Source organism: Mustela nivalis, assembly GCF_964662115.1.
Source record: "Mustela nivalis genome assembly, chromosome: 15".
Lineage (NCBI taxonomy): Eukaryota > Metazoa > Chordata > Mammalia > Carnivora > Mustelidae > Mustela > Mustela nivalis.
In genome coordinates, this window is record NC_139034.1 from 60,520,193 (window position 1) to 60,533,047 (window position 12,855).

Consider the following 12,855-nt stretch of genomic DNA (forward strand, 5'->3'; position numbering starts at 1 on the left):
AGTATCAATCATTAAAAATTACCGTTGCAATCAAAAGCACCCTCAGAGACTTAGAGCAGAGCCTGACACCAACAGGGGTGTGGTGGTTGAGTTACTTGTAATTACTGTACCTGCTCTGAAGTGTTATGAAATGTGTCAGAAAGTAAAATTTGTTGAGCCCTCTTACCGAGAATCAAAACTTACTGAGAGCTACTTTAAGATTTGCACCAAGAAATGATTTATTTGATTTTGACTGGTCCACTTGCAGAAATTATTCTATGGCAATATTCAGTGAGTGTGGAAAGGATAAACCAAGTTAATATATGGGGACTATATAATGCCAGATTTTGAAGATCTGCCGATGTTGGAACCAGTAATACAGTAAATTGAGGATTAAGGCAAGAGGATTAGGGCTTTTGGTCATGAGGACAGTTCATAACCATGCAGTGATCTGAGGCAATTGCTCAAACTTTGTTTCCACAAATTATATAAAGAAAATTATGTTAAAGTAACTTTTTTTTAAATTGCTTTGAAATAAAACTACAGTGAGTTTTTGTGGAACTAAATTCTAACTGATACAACATACTTTTAAGATAAAATATGAAGATGAGAATAACCCCAGCTTGAAATGTTCAGTGCTGCACTTTTCCCAGCCACATGGGAAGTCACCAGGATAAAATGCAACCTCATTTGACCCCTTGAACAATATGAGATCCACTGATATGCAGATCTTTTTCAATAAATACAGTACAGTTCTACAAATGTACTTTCTCTCTTTATGACAGTCTTCATAATGTTTTCTCTAGCTTACTTTAAGAGTACAATATATGATACATACAGCACGCAAATATGTGTTAATTGTTTATGTTATCAGTAAGGCTCCTAGTCAACACTAGGCTATTAGTAGTTCAGTCTTGTGTGTCAAAAGATAAGCAGATTCTTGACTGAGCAGGGGATTGGTGTCTTTTTTTTTTTTTTAAGATTTTATTTATTTATTTGACAGTCAAAGATCACAAGTAGGCAGAGAGGCAGGCAGAGAGAGAAGAGGAAGCAGGCTCCCTGCCGAGCAGAGAGCCCGATGTGGGGCTCCATCCCAGGACCCTGGGATCATGACCAGAGCCAAAGGCAGAGGCTTTAACCCACTGAGCCACCCAGGCACCCCAGATTGGTGTCTTTAAACCCTGTGCTGTTAACAGATTAACTGTATGTGAAAGGGGAGCAGTAGGCTGCATTACTTACGTATGTGTACATTATTTACGTATTCACATATATTTCAATATGATGATCAGGAGAAAAAACTTCCTGCACTCCTTAATTCATGCATTCATGAAGTTTTATTACCCACGACTGTAATAGTGTGTTAAACATTCCACAAAATACAAAGATAAGAAAAATAAGACTCTTCTCTTGAGAAGCTTTTATTGCTTCTCAAGAAGCATGTGTCCTCTGCAGAGAATGATAAAAGTTTTTATCTTCAGATGTGGCAAAATATTTTTTATAACAGTAAGTAAATAAATTTAGAAAGACTCAATGCTCACTCCAGTTGGTATTTCTAAAAATAAGTCTGAAATATCCATTTTAATGGTTAATATCAGGCATTTAATGCAACTAATATTAAGAGATAAAAACAAAAACGAATAAACCTGAACAAGTATACCTAAACATATTCTAAAAAAAAAGATGTGTCTACTTTTCAAATAACAAAGTCAATTTATTTTATTCATGTAAAATTTGGCTGGAAATAAAAATGATCATAATTTAGAGAAAATGTTTAAAACTATAAATCATGTAGCTTCATGGATAGTTTTATTGTTTCTTCCCTCCCTTCCTCTCTTCTCTCTCTCTCAGGTTATACACACATACACACACACACACATAAATGTATTCCCCTCATTCATAAGAACAGCATTCCTATGAAGGCTATCATGAGCCCAAATGGTGCAAAGCAAAGATGCAATTATCACTAGTCTATATGGAAAATTTTTTGAGAGTCCCCAGACCCAAAAGATTACCTCTCTTAGACTTTTCTAATACCTTAGGACACATCTTGTTAATGGACACACGCAATAAGCTGAGATAAGGCACAGCTTCTCATAGGCACAGCTCAAAGCCTATGGCAGGTGTGGCTCCCGGGAAAGGAGCTGCGGGTGCCATTCTCATTGCTTGGGGGGCACACTGCCTTTATAAGTGCACACTGCAAAACAAACATGGAATGCTATTTTTGCTTCTCATCTTTTTTCATAAAATCAAAAATCTTCAGGTTTCTTCTGGTTAGCAAAACAAGTACAAATGTTGGTCTTTCATAAAAGCAAAGTAGCATAAGTGAACTTTTGAAACTCAGGGATACCTGTGTATTTCAATGCATGCCTGAGGTTGGAGGTGGAAATTTGATAGTGGGCAAAAGTGAATCTCATCCAGACACCTGTAGTAATATGGAATCCAAATATTATTTAATAAGGGGTAGAAAGTAAAACAGATAATAGAGCTTACTGAATTTATCTAATTCACAAGCACTTTTGGCACGCTTCTGGTATTTCAATGAACCATCTTAAAAGTAAGAAACCTGTACCAGATGATACTGGGAAATTAACAAACCAAAATCGTCTCAGGAATAATAAATGTGTATTCCTGTTTGCAAGCATATAAAGGATAAATACAGGGAGCTCGACAAGATATGAAGAGTCCAGGAAACAAAAGTAATTATATACAAACTAATACCTAATCTGGGTCTTATCCTGAGTGTCTGGAATGTGTCTCACTGATACAGAATATGCAGTGGCTCTTTTAACAGCAAGTAACTGAGAAGCTTCTTTCACAGAACTCTAAGGAGCTTAGAATCACCTTTCTGACCATCTTTCCTGTCTTCTATATATCCTCATAAAATATTTACTGTTCTTCTGAATGACCACTCTGATTATCCTTAGACTCCTTTCAGATTCCCTGATGATGTCATGGAAATGTTAAACCCATTATGCTAAGTTAGGACCTCCATCTGCAGTGACCTCTTGGCACAAGCTTCGAGGACAGCATGATATTTTTACATAAAAGTTAGTCTTCATTCAAATCCTCCAGGTCTGATCCTGAAAAAACACTGACAGCTCAATCAACCCTAATAAATACTTAACTAGGTCCATGGAAAAAATAATAATACAATTTCCCCCCCAATCCATTATATATTCACAACAGAGTCATAAAAATGTCTATTAAATGTACAATTATTTTATCACATTTTTATTGGAAAACAAGCATTTATCCTAATTTACAGGTTTAACCCAAAGGTGGTACATGACATTCCTTTTCATTAAGCTATTAGGAGAGTGACGAGTGATGGCGCCCAGCTCTAATTATCTTTAATGTAGTGTTTCAAATTGATCATGCATAATGCAATTACAAATCATAATTAAATTAATTTGTATTGATTTAAGATTTTATAAGTTGCTAATAACTGCAGCGTAGTACCCCTATTTCCACAAGCTAACATTAATATTTTCAAATACCAAAGTGCTTCCTCCTTTTTTACTCCAGTTTTGTTCTCATTAAAAAGTTCACAAACTTGTGAGCACTTTACGGAGGTGAATGCTAATTTCAAAACCTTGTCAGGAGGAGTTTTTAGTATTTACATTAGGTTTCTCCAAGAAATGATGTCTGACACATTTGTAACTTTAGGGTCATCTAGATTTAAAAACGTATCTGTCTCTGAAACACCTCGTCCCCCTAACTATCCTACCCACCACAACTGCACTCCTGCCTGGCCAGTACCGTCTTCGCACATCCTATCAGCTTCTGATTGCCTGGTTGAGTCCAGGAAACCAATGGAAATGCAGAAGTCCTTTCCTCAACATTGGTGGTGGGGGGATGGGGTGGAGAAGAATCTGGAAGCCAAGAGGAGGACCAAGCAAACTTTACCCCCATAACAAAACGCAGCCTTCCCTTGTCTCCTCATACTAACCACATTCCAATTCTCTCAGTAATCTCCACTTCTGAAGGCCAAATCCTAGTAGACATCCTTCCCAGTAGACAGACATACAGGCAAACCCGGAACACCTCCTCCCCCTGTTTCTCTCAAGAACTGAAGGGGAAGACGGGACAAGGAGAAGAGTGAGACAAAAGAGCAGGATGGATTATTAATGACGCAAAAAGCCCCCAGCAGTATGCTTTTGTAACAGGAACAAATATTGGACAAATTCGCCAAATCATCTGACCCGTTTTGTCACGTCTAAAAAAGTATTCCCTCACCTCCTAAAACTGTAGATTCAGCCAGCCCCAGGGGATAGAGCGAGACGGAATCGGGTCCTTCCGCCTGCTACCGGTCTCGCAACTGTTGTTGCAAGATTGTTGCTTTCACGAGGAAGGGTGGGCCTAGAGTTAAAGGTAGTTCTATTTTGTTTTGTTTTGTTTTGTTTTGTTTTGTTTTGTTTGTTTTGTTTTGTTTTGTGGGTCCTTCTCTGGGTGTGTTAAGCGCCTTAAGATCCTATGCGGGGGAAATGAACTAATCAGATGGGGGTGGGGGCGAGGGGGGCTTGGAAATGGAAGTGAAATGTGTATGAGAAAGGCTCAGAAATAAATACGACGGGCAGAGCTTCCCGATCCCCGCAGCCTCCCGTTGGGACTGGCCGGTAACAGGCGCCGGCTGAGCTTCGGGAGTGCACGCTCCCAGCAAGTTGAGGCCCCGAGTCGACTCCGCCTGGCGGACCTCGCGGCGCGGGAGCTTGCTGCTCACTAGCGACCCCTCCAGCTCTCCGGGAGAACCGAGCCAATGCCGGAGCGCGCCCCGGACACTGGACCCGGGCGCGCCTCCCAGCTCCTTTGCGAGGGTGGTCCCATCCCGGAGCGCCGCAAGCCGCCCGGCAGCCCGCCACTGCGTGGAAAGCGGCTCCAGAGCCCCGCACTGGGATGGGGTTCGAGATGTTGGAGAAGAGCACTCCTCTCCCCCCCACGACAGAGAAGCTGAAGTCTCCAAAGTCTGAGAGTCAACTGAGCAGGAGGCGGAAATGCACGAACACCACACTCAGGTGGAACCGACGCGGGGCTCCAAGGGAGGAAACCTGGCGAAGAGCGAGCCGTGGAAGCAGAGGGAGCTAAGGGACTTTTCCCCCTAAACTGGCCACCACCAGCCTGAACTCTAACAGATGGGGTCAAACCACCGCGATGGCTTCAGATGAAAACAAGTTTGGGCAATACTTTCTCTACACATCCCCCACTAATTGAAAAGTATACATCCACACATACAGACACACGCCCTCCCGCAAGAAAGAAAAAGCAAAAGGGGTCCAAAACTTGACTGGGTTGCGAGGCCGGACTCCTCCCTCAGCCAAGCAAGGTGCAGCTGGTCTACACCACAGCCTCCCTGTCAAGTAGGCGGGACTCCAACCGTAGGACACGCCACGTGGATAAATGCAAGCGTTCTGTTGTTCCAGGTTTCGGAGTTCTCAGCCCGATCTCATCACCAACTGGCAAAAACAGTTCTCCAGCCGGACTTCGGAAGATGTCTCTTTCTAGTCCGGCACAACAAATGGGGTTCCGGTGGTGTCTCCTCCCCAACATTACACAGAGAAAGTATCTAATGGACCCTTGTGCCTTACTCAAATATTTCAGAAAGAATCTTGAGTTGTGAAGAGGTCTCTGCACTGGGTAGTGCTGGAAGGAGAAAGAGTACGAAAGGCGTGGGACAAATATTTTCAGGCACTCTCCACAGTGTATACTGGAGAATAAAATTCGAACACAACATATTATGTTCCTTAACTAGGAATACTCAAGAAATGGAAATATGGATTTCCTTGGACTTGAGTTTGGCAGTAGACACAACACTCAGCTTCAACCCTGAGACTGAAGGCACAGCCATTAATTCCCCTGTGTGCCTTGTCCCTGGGATTGAGATGATGTAGCCCTACCCTCCAGGAATTAGAACATTTTGGGGGGAGAGAGGGCGGGCTCCATCTATAAAATAACTATTTTAAGATAAAAAAGATGATACTCTGGTTTTAATAAAGTCTTACAATTGAGGCTGAATGTTAGGTGTTTGGAAAAGGTGGGTTTCATATTTTGTGGGGTTTGGGGTGAGTTTTGGTTTTTGGTTTTTTGGCATCGGTATGTGTGACTACCAGTGCAGGTTGTTAAGTTTCCAAGCAGGAATCAGCTTAAAATGCATGGATTCTATTATATGTACAATTTAATCACAAGGTATTTAAAATAGACATTTCCATCTAAAATCCAATCAGAAATCAACACAGTTCCTCCAGGCATTAGATGATCATCTCGATTTTGCATTTGTAAACTGGGAGAAATAAATGTGACTTGTGGATACCAAGAGGTCAAGTACGGCTGCTCAAATATTTTTCTTACAAAATGACGGATTTATTAGACAAATAAGTAGCCCGGCTGATGCAAAACCCCCAGTGATTGAATTTTGACGTTAAGTCAACAACAACTCGAACTACATCAGTGCTTCAAGATTTAGTTATGATGGTAGAGATTACTGAACAAATAAGAGCCAGAAATGAATACAGATTTCTGAGGATCTGCCCCTGGCACCCTCTTCTTGACATTCTCCTCCATATGCTCCCCTATCCTGACTGTATTCTAATTAAAGGACTTGCCTATGCCTTGTGATTGGAAAATAAGTTCAAAATAATTAGGCATATTTTCTGTTAAAAACAACAACAACAACAAAGAACAGGCTTAGAGAGAAAGCCAATTGAGTTTCATTATCAATTCTTCCGTGGCTTGAAAGTCACCCACAATTAGAAGGGAGGGAGCATGCAGTGGGTGCTGAGTTTTGTTTTCTAAAGATCTGATTTTCATTAAGAATTTTGATAACCTACTCTCCTACCCTTTCTACCCTTTCTCTTAAAATACTGTTCTCTAACAGATTTGAGGGACTTGGGCCATGTTAGTACCCCACTCGTGGACCTGAATCCACTGCTAAATAATTAAAACCTCCGTAGACTTCCATGAGTATTTAGATTTCACCTTTCGGGGGTCAGTGGCTACGCTCCAGCTCCACCCCACTGCGGCAACCCCCCGACCCTCCCCCACCCGCTGCCACGCTGCGGGTGGAGGGGAGGGGTGGTTGTTGACCATGGTGCTGAAAATCCTGCGTGAATCTTGTGGAGAGGGCACTTCTTATTTTTTCATAGAGAAAGGGGCTAATCTGCTCCTAGTGTGAAATTTTTTTATTTATTCTGTGTAGGACTTCCCTATTGCTGTGGAATTGGTGACTTAATTTCCATTTAAGTCTTCTTGAGCTAGCCAAGAACTCATTCCTTCCACCTTATTTTTCTCATATTCATCAATTTTTGGCTATACTTGGTTCCCCTTAGTCTATGGAATTGCTTATTTTGTAAGGATAAATCCACATTTGATTTCAAGGCTTCATTAGATCAAAGGCTTGACACAATTTCTCTCTATAGCTAGAAATTTGCTTTCTGGGTATCCAGGCACAGACTGCTAGAGGCAATAAACTGGTACCAGATCTTTATCTCAGATTTTATTTAAATGTAGTAATAACTGTACTCTGTTAAATAAGTTGCCATCCAGGCTTCTCTCCCAGTTTGTCATATTCTCCTCCCACATATGCACATACCCATAATTTCCACAGATGTTTTCATCATGCTGGTTTTTAAAATCATCTGTTGATTAGTTGTTTTCACAAATAAATAAACTTGAAAATGCAAAATTGCTAACCCTGAAATAGCAATAGAACTCATAAGTAAAAGAAAAAAAAAGTTTCAGAATTATTTGCCACTCCCCAGGATTAAGTAAAGAGTTGTGCATTTGAAGCCTTTCTACTATTTCTCTATGCTTCTTCCTTTTTTAATATTGAGTAGTACCTTTAGTCCAATAACACATCTGTTTACAGTTTGCCTGAACTTGTTTCTGGATTTATATTTCAATATGCTCCTTAGGATGCAAAATTCCTGTCAAATTAAAGAGTGCTCTTGTCTTGCCCGCTTCCAGCAAATCACTTGCAGCACCTAATAAATCCAGCTGGGGTTCCTTCCATAGCCCGATGCTGCCGAAATCATTATTGTCCTGCCTTGTTTCATGTCAGAGGCCTCTTCGCCTCATCTGTCATGAAACCAATTTCACTTTATTTACATCCATTTGCTAGTTTAATTACTGTGCTGATGAATAGCCTGAAGGAATTAAGTTACGAGTCTTTGGAAACCCAAAGCGACAGATATATGGGCTACCTTTTAACTACAGGGAAAGAAATGAAGACTAGTGTGGAAGTCACCAAAATTTAAAGATAATAAGTGTTTCTCTCTACCCAGCTACTCTTGAGATTCAGGATGATCTTGTTTTTATGTATTCATCATCTCCTGGATGAAATTCAGTGCTTCAGAGCCCCTCATATTTACACACTCACTGCAGTTCTCTACAATACAATTCTCCATTTTTCAATGCTTTTTTTTTTTTTTTCTAAAAGACTTACTGATGATTTTCTAGCTGAACCAAATAAGCTAATGTGCTGGTGTTTTGGTACCTGCCAATGTTAACCTTTCCTTCTGAGAGTCTTACTTCTGTATAAACACAGATAGGTGCTTTTGTAAAAATAAAGAATATTTAATATATCATATCTAATATACAGCATAAAATACTCCATTCATATTTTATAAATGATATAACAGATGTCATTTATAGAGTTTCTGTTTTTCACCGAGCACAATTTCACAGTTATCTTCTTCAATGTATTTTTTAGACAAATAAGGGCATCCTGCTCTCTCTTTTGCAAGTCCAATATAATAGAGTACTGTGAATCTATGTTAATGACAAAGGTTTTGTGATATGGCTGTATAATCTGTGCTCTCAAATACATATAAGTAGTCAATTATTTGCATATATGTATTTAAAAACTAAGATCAATAAACTTTTCAGTCATTCCATTATCCCATAAATTAATACTGTAAATCATGCCTACTAACCATGACATTAAAAATCATCTTCAAGTATATTCTTTCTTAAATTTTATCATTAATTATAGATTTTGAAATTTAAAATTAATAATCCAGAAATCAAGTCCTCATATGGTTCATCACCATTGGCTACCAATAAACAACAATCATATCTTAATAGACATTTGATTTTATATTTTCTGTATCCCCAGGTAGCATCACACACAAAAAAATGCAACTTTTAAATTTAATGATTATATGTTTTCTTCTCATTGCTCTTTTTCTGACATTTTAAAATCAGTACTTTTGTAATGTGTTAAATTTATGACATATGACAAAATATATTCACCATTTCAAGAAAGAACGTAAGTTTTTTTCTTATAGACCTGATGCCTTATTAATTGATACCATCTTACTCATTTATACCAGAGTTATTCATTTACACTATCTCCATGCTGAGTACATAGTTACTTCTAAGGTTATACAAACTTTCTAAACTATTTATCTAACCAAATTTTTTTTTAACAATCAAGGGCAAGAGATACTTCTAAACAAAGCAGAAATGAGAAAGATGGGAGATTTAAATGCTTTCTCATTTCCTGTCCTCCTAAAGCAATTAAATACTTTTTGTACCCAGTAAACTCTGCAGTTTCATGTATCATAAAGCCAGCCTAAAGGAAGGGATAAAAATGTACAGACGTTTTATTTACTATTCGAAGAACTAAAGGTGATGAAAACGCTACTGTACATGTAGATAAAATATTAATAAATTATATATTCATTACAAATCCTCTCGGTGCCTCCCTTCAGGCCCCGTTACATCCCCTAAATGCACATTTGCCCCATTCCCCCTCCCCCTCTGCTTTTAATAAAGCTCATCTACAAAACAACCTATGTCACAAAACAACATTTTTTGTATCAAGTCCTACTTATAAAAGTTTTGCAATAAAGGAACCCTTAACAAGATCCTTCAGGTAAAATGTCCTTGTATTTTAATAGCATCAGATACTCTCCCAATTCTTCTAATAGAGATTTTTGAACAGTCTTTAACTTGACAGAAAGAAAATCTGCATTGGCTGAGTCTTCTTTAGCTATTTTTGTTCATTTTTTTTATAAAAGAAATGAGAAATGATGGGTGTTTAAAATGCTTTCTCTTCAGTCTCCTCCCCTCCCCCATTGCTCTCATTCTCCCCCTTTCGAAGACCCTCTCCTCCCTCTCCAGCTCTTTTGATTAATAGATCCATGTGGCTAACGGCCTGACATATGGTGTGCGAAGCAGCTTGAGATAGTACCTTAGGCATCCCCTACGGCCATTAACATATTAGGGGCTTATGTGCAGTCAGACAGTCAGACCTCATCCAGAGCCGGCGTTTTCAGAAAGGCTGCACCCCAGAGCTGTTTGATAGAGAGTTTCAATAATGCACCACTCTTCAATTTTAAGCGTTGTGTCTGGTGCTGAAACATTGGGACAGAACTAGAATAAAGTTTAGAAATGAGACTCAGTTACATTCAACAACAACAGTAAAAATTGTGCCTATGTCTGTTTGTATATGGAGTTGCACGTGGAGGCGCAGCTTCAAGCTCACAAGCACACACCAGCTCTTGAGTATTATCAGTAAACAGGCAGCATCACCTGCCTGGATTTATTTTGTTTAAGGATTTATTTTGTTTAAAGTCCTCTTTCTACTGAAAATACTGACAATGCAATAACAGCACAGGTACTGCTGGAGATGATTCAAAAGCAAAAATAAAAGACAGCCTAATCCTTGAAGAAATAAAGTTCTCGGAATCATGTAGCCTGATGTTTTTCCCTAGTAGAAGAAATTAAATATATTTTTACATCAACAGCTTTGAAATATGAAAAAGAGGAAGAAAAGCATGAATATTTTAACTGTAAAAGATGTGATCATGTTTTAGATACATTTGCAGATCAAATCTCTAGAAAGCTAACTATTCTTGATCTACAAAACCTGAAAGTTTACAAACAAGCAATAATAATTCTTGACAATAATTCTATAACTCTGAAGGTGGGGAAAGCCTCTAGGATATATATATATATATATATATATATATATATACACACACACACATATATGTATGTACGTGTATATCTATATATGTACTTCGTGAGGGAGATGATATTCAAAATCAAAGAAGACATCCCACTTGAAGCTTATTTCATTCACTTTAACGGTTTAACAGCATAACTGAAGCTTGAAATTCGCTTTACCCAACGTTCTTATTCCAGCCTCCTGCTGATAAACCACTGTACCCCTTTTGAACTGTACTCTGGCTGTTTGCTTGGCAAATAAATGCTGTTCCGCCCTATTAAACCTTTTAGGTAGTTTCATCTTCGGATTTCTCAAATACAGAGCTAATAAGGAGGTGCTTTGATGCTGTTTTACTTTCAAACTATAGCCTGAAGGCGTTGAAACGCGCTAAAGGTAACCGAAAAAGTAAATTGCCACGAGCAAGGCGCACCCTCCCTTTCAAAATCGCTTCGACCCTCTGCAGTGCACTGCGTGGCAGCCAAAAATCTCCTGTTCCTGGGCACAACTACGTCCCGTTGGCAGCCCCTGGGGTTCTGAACCCGTGCCACGTTACCAGGGGGATGAGGAGAGGGGAAGCACTTTTAAGTTTAAAAGCCCTGAGATCCCTTGGGGGAGGTGAAAGACAGGAGGTAGAGACGGCAGAGCTTCTCAAAAGTTGATTCTAGGCAAACAAATATCAGAAGGGAAGTGAAGATTAAGATACAGCAACTTGTTTAAGCAGCCAGGAATAAAAGTTTTGCATAAGGCGTGGCGGCGGTGTGCAACTGCTTGCTCCCGGGCGCTAAGGCTGATCTCAAACACCAGGCTCAGCTTCCACTTTGGAGGGAAGACCCCGGCGCGCACTCATGCCTCGCACACACCTGACTCCACTACACACGCGCGCGCACACACACACACACACACGCAAGCAAGCGCACACGGGACCGCTTAGTTGAATATAAGCAAATGAAACAATTGAAACATATCTTCTTTAAAACTAGGATGAAAGAGTCTCTCGCTCAAAAGCATCTCATTTCCTCTCAACTTGGGTGCATTTCAGAAAAAATGCAAGCCCCAGGGAGATTAACTCTCTGCCCAAGTTAAATAGCTCCTATCTGCTTTTAAAATGCCTGTATTTTTCCATTGCTAACTCACAAAACATATTTTAAGCAGGGTAGTTGAGCTCCGGTCTCAGCCTTAGAGCCCCCAGAACATTCTGCTGCTCTTTCTCTTTCTTTCATGACAACGCTTTTGTAAAGTCGCATAAATGATCAAAAATTAACATAAATCATTATTAGTTATTAGGATTTGGTCTAATTACACTGCGAATATCGCACCAGCCCATCTGCCGCCCCTGCTCTCGCAGCAATAGATTGCAGATAAAATAAATGTCCTTACCCCATTAGAAGGTTCCTGTCTCTGTAGCCAAAAGCCAAACAAAAGCAATAAATACCGGGCTTTTTCTCTCCACTATTCAGCTGTGACTCTTTTCATCAGCTCTTCCTCTAGAAAAGCTCGATAGCTGTCTGAAAATATTGCATTTTATATCACCAAAGGGCGATTAATATTGCATTAACTGTATTTAACATTTTTTAAGCGCGAGTAATCTACAATGAGTTAGTTTCTGCTAATAAGAACAGGGGGTATCAGAACTACGACAGACCACTTAAGATATCTGTATAAACATATTATTTGTCTCACACTTTTTTGTTTTTGTTTTTGTTTTTAAATATAATGTTAAGAGTGTAGCGCGCGATGTTTGAAGTGGAAGAAGCCGTGCTAATGGTCTGCTTAAAGTATTCTGACACTGACTGGAGACAGCCAGGTCCCTGCCTTCATTAAATGTTTATTGTCAACACTTGGCGGGGGCGGAGGGGGGTTAGGGTGTGGAGAGACTGGTGTAAGTGTATTTCCTCAGCTGGAAATTGTCAACACTTTGTTTTAGTCTGATC

The 12,855-nt window shown here is 39.6% G+C and overlaps 1 protein-coding gene across 1 annotated transcript in view; it reads right to left on the reverse strand.

Annotated features, from left to right (window-relative positions):
- Positions 1 to 12,855, reverse strand: part of LOC309849205 (uncharacterized protein) — a gene marked incomplete at its 5' end in the record, with an annotated part of 83,614 nt that overhangs the window by 69,605 nt on the left and 1,154 nt on the right. The gene's annotated exons all lie outside the window — the stretch shown is intronic.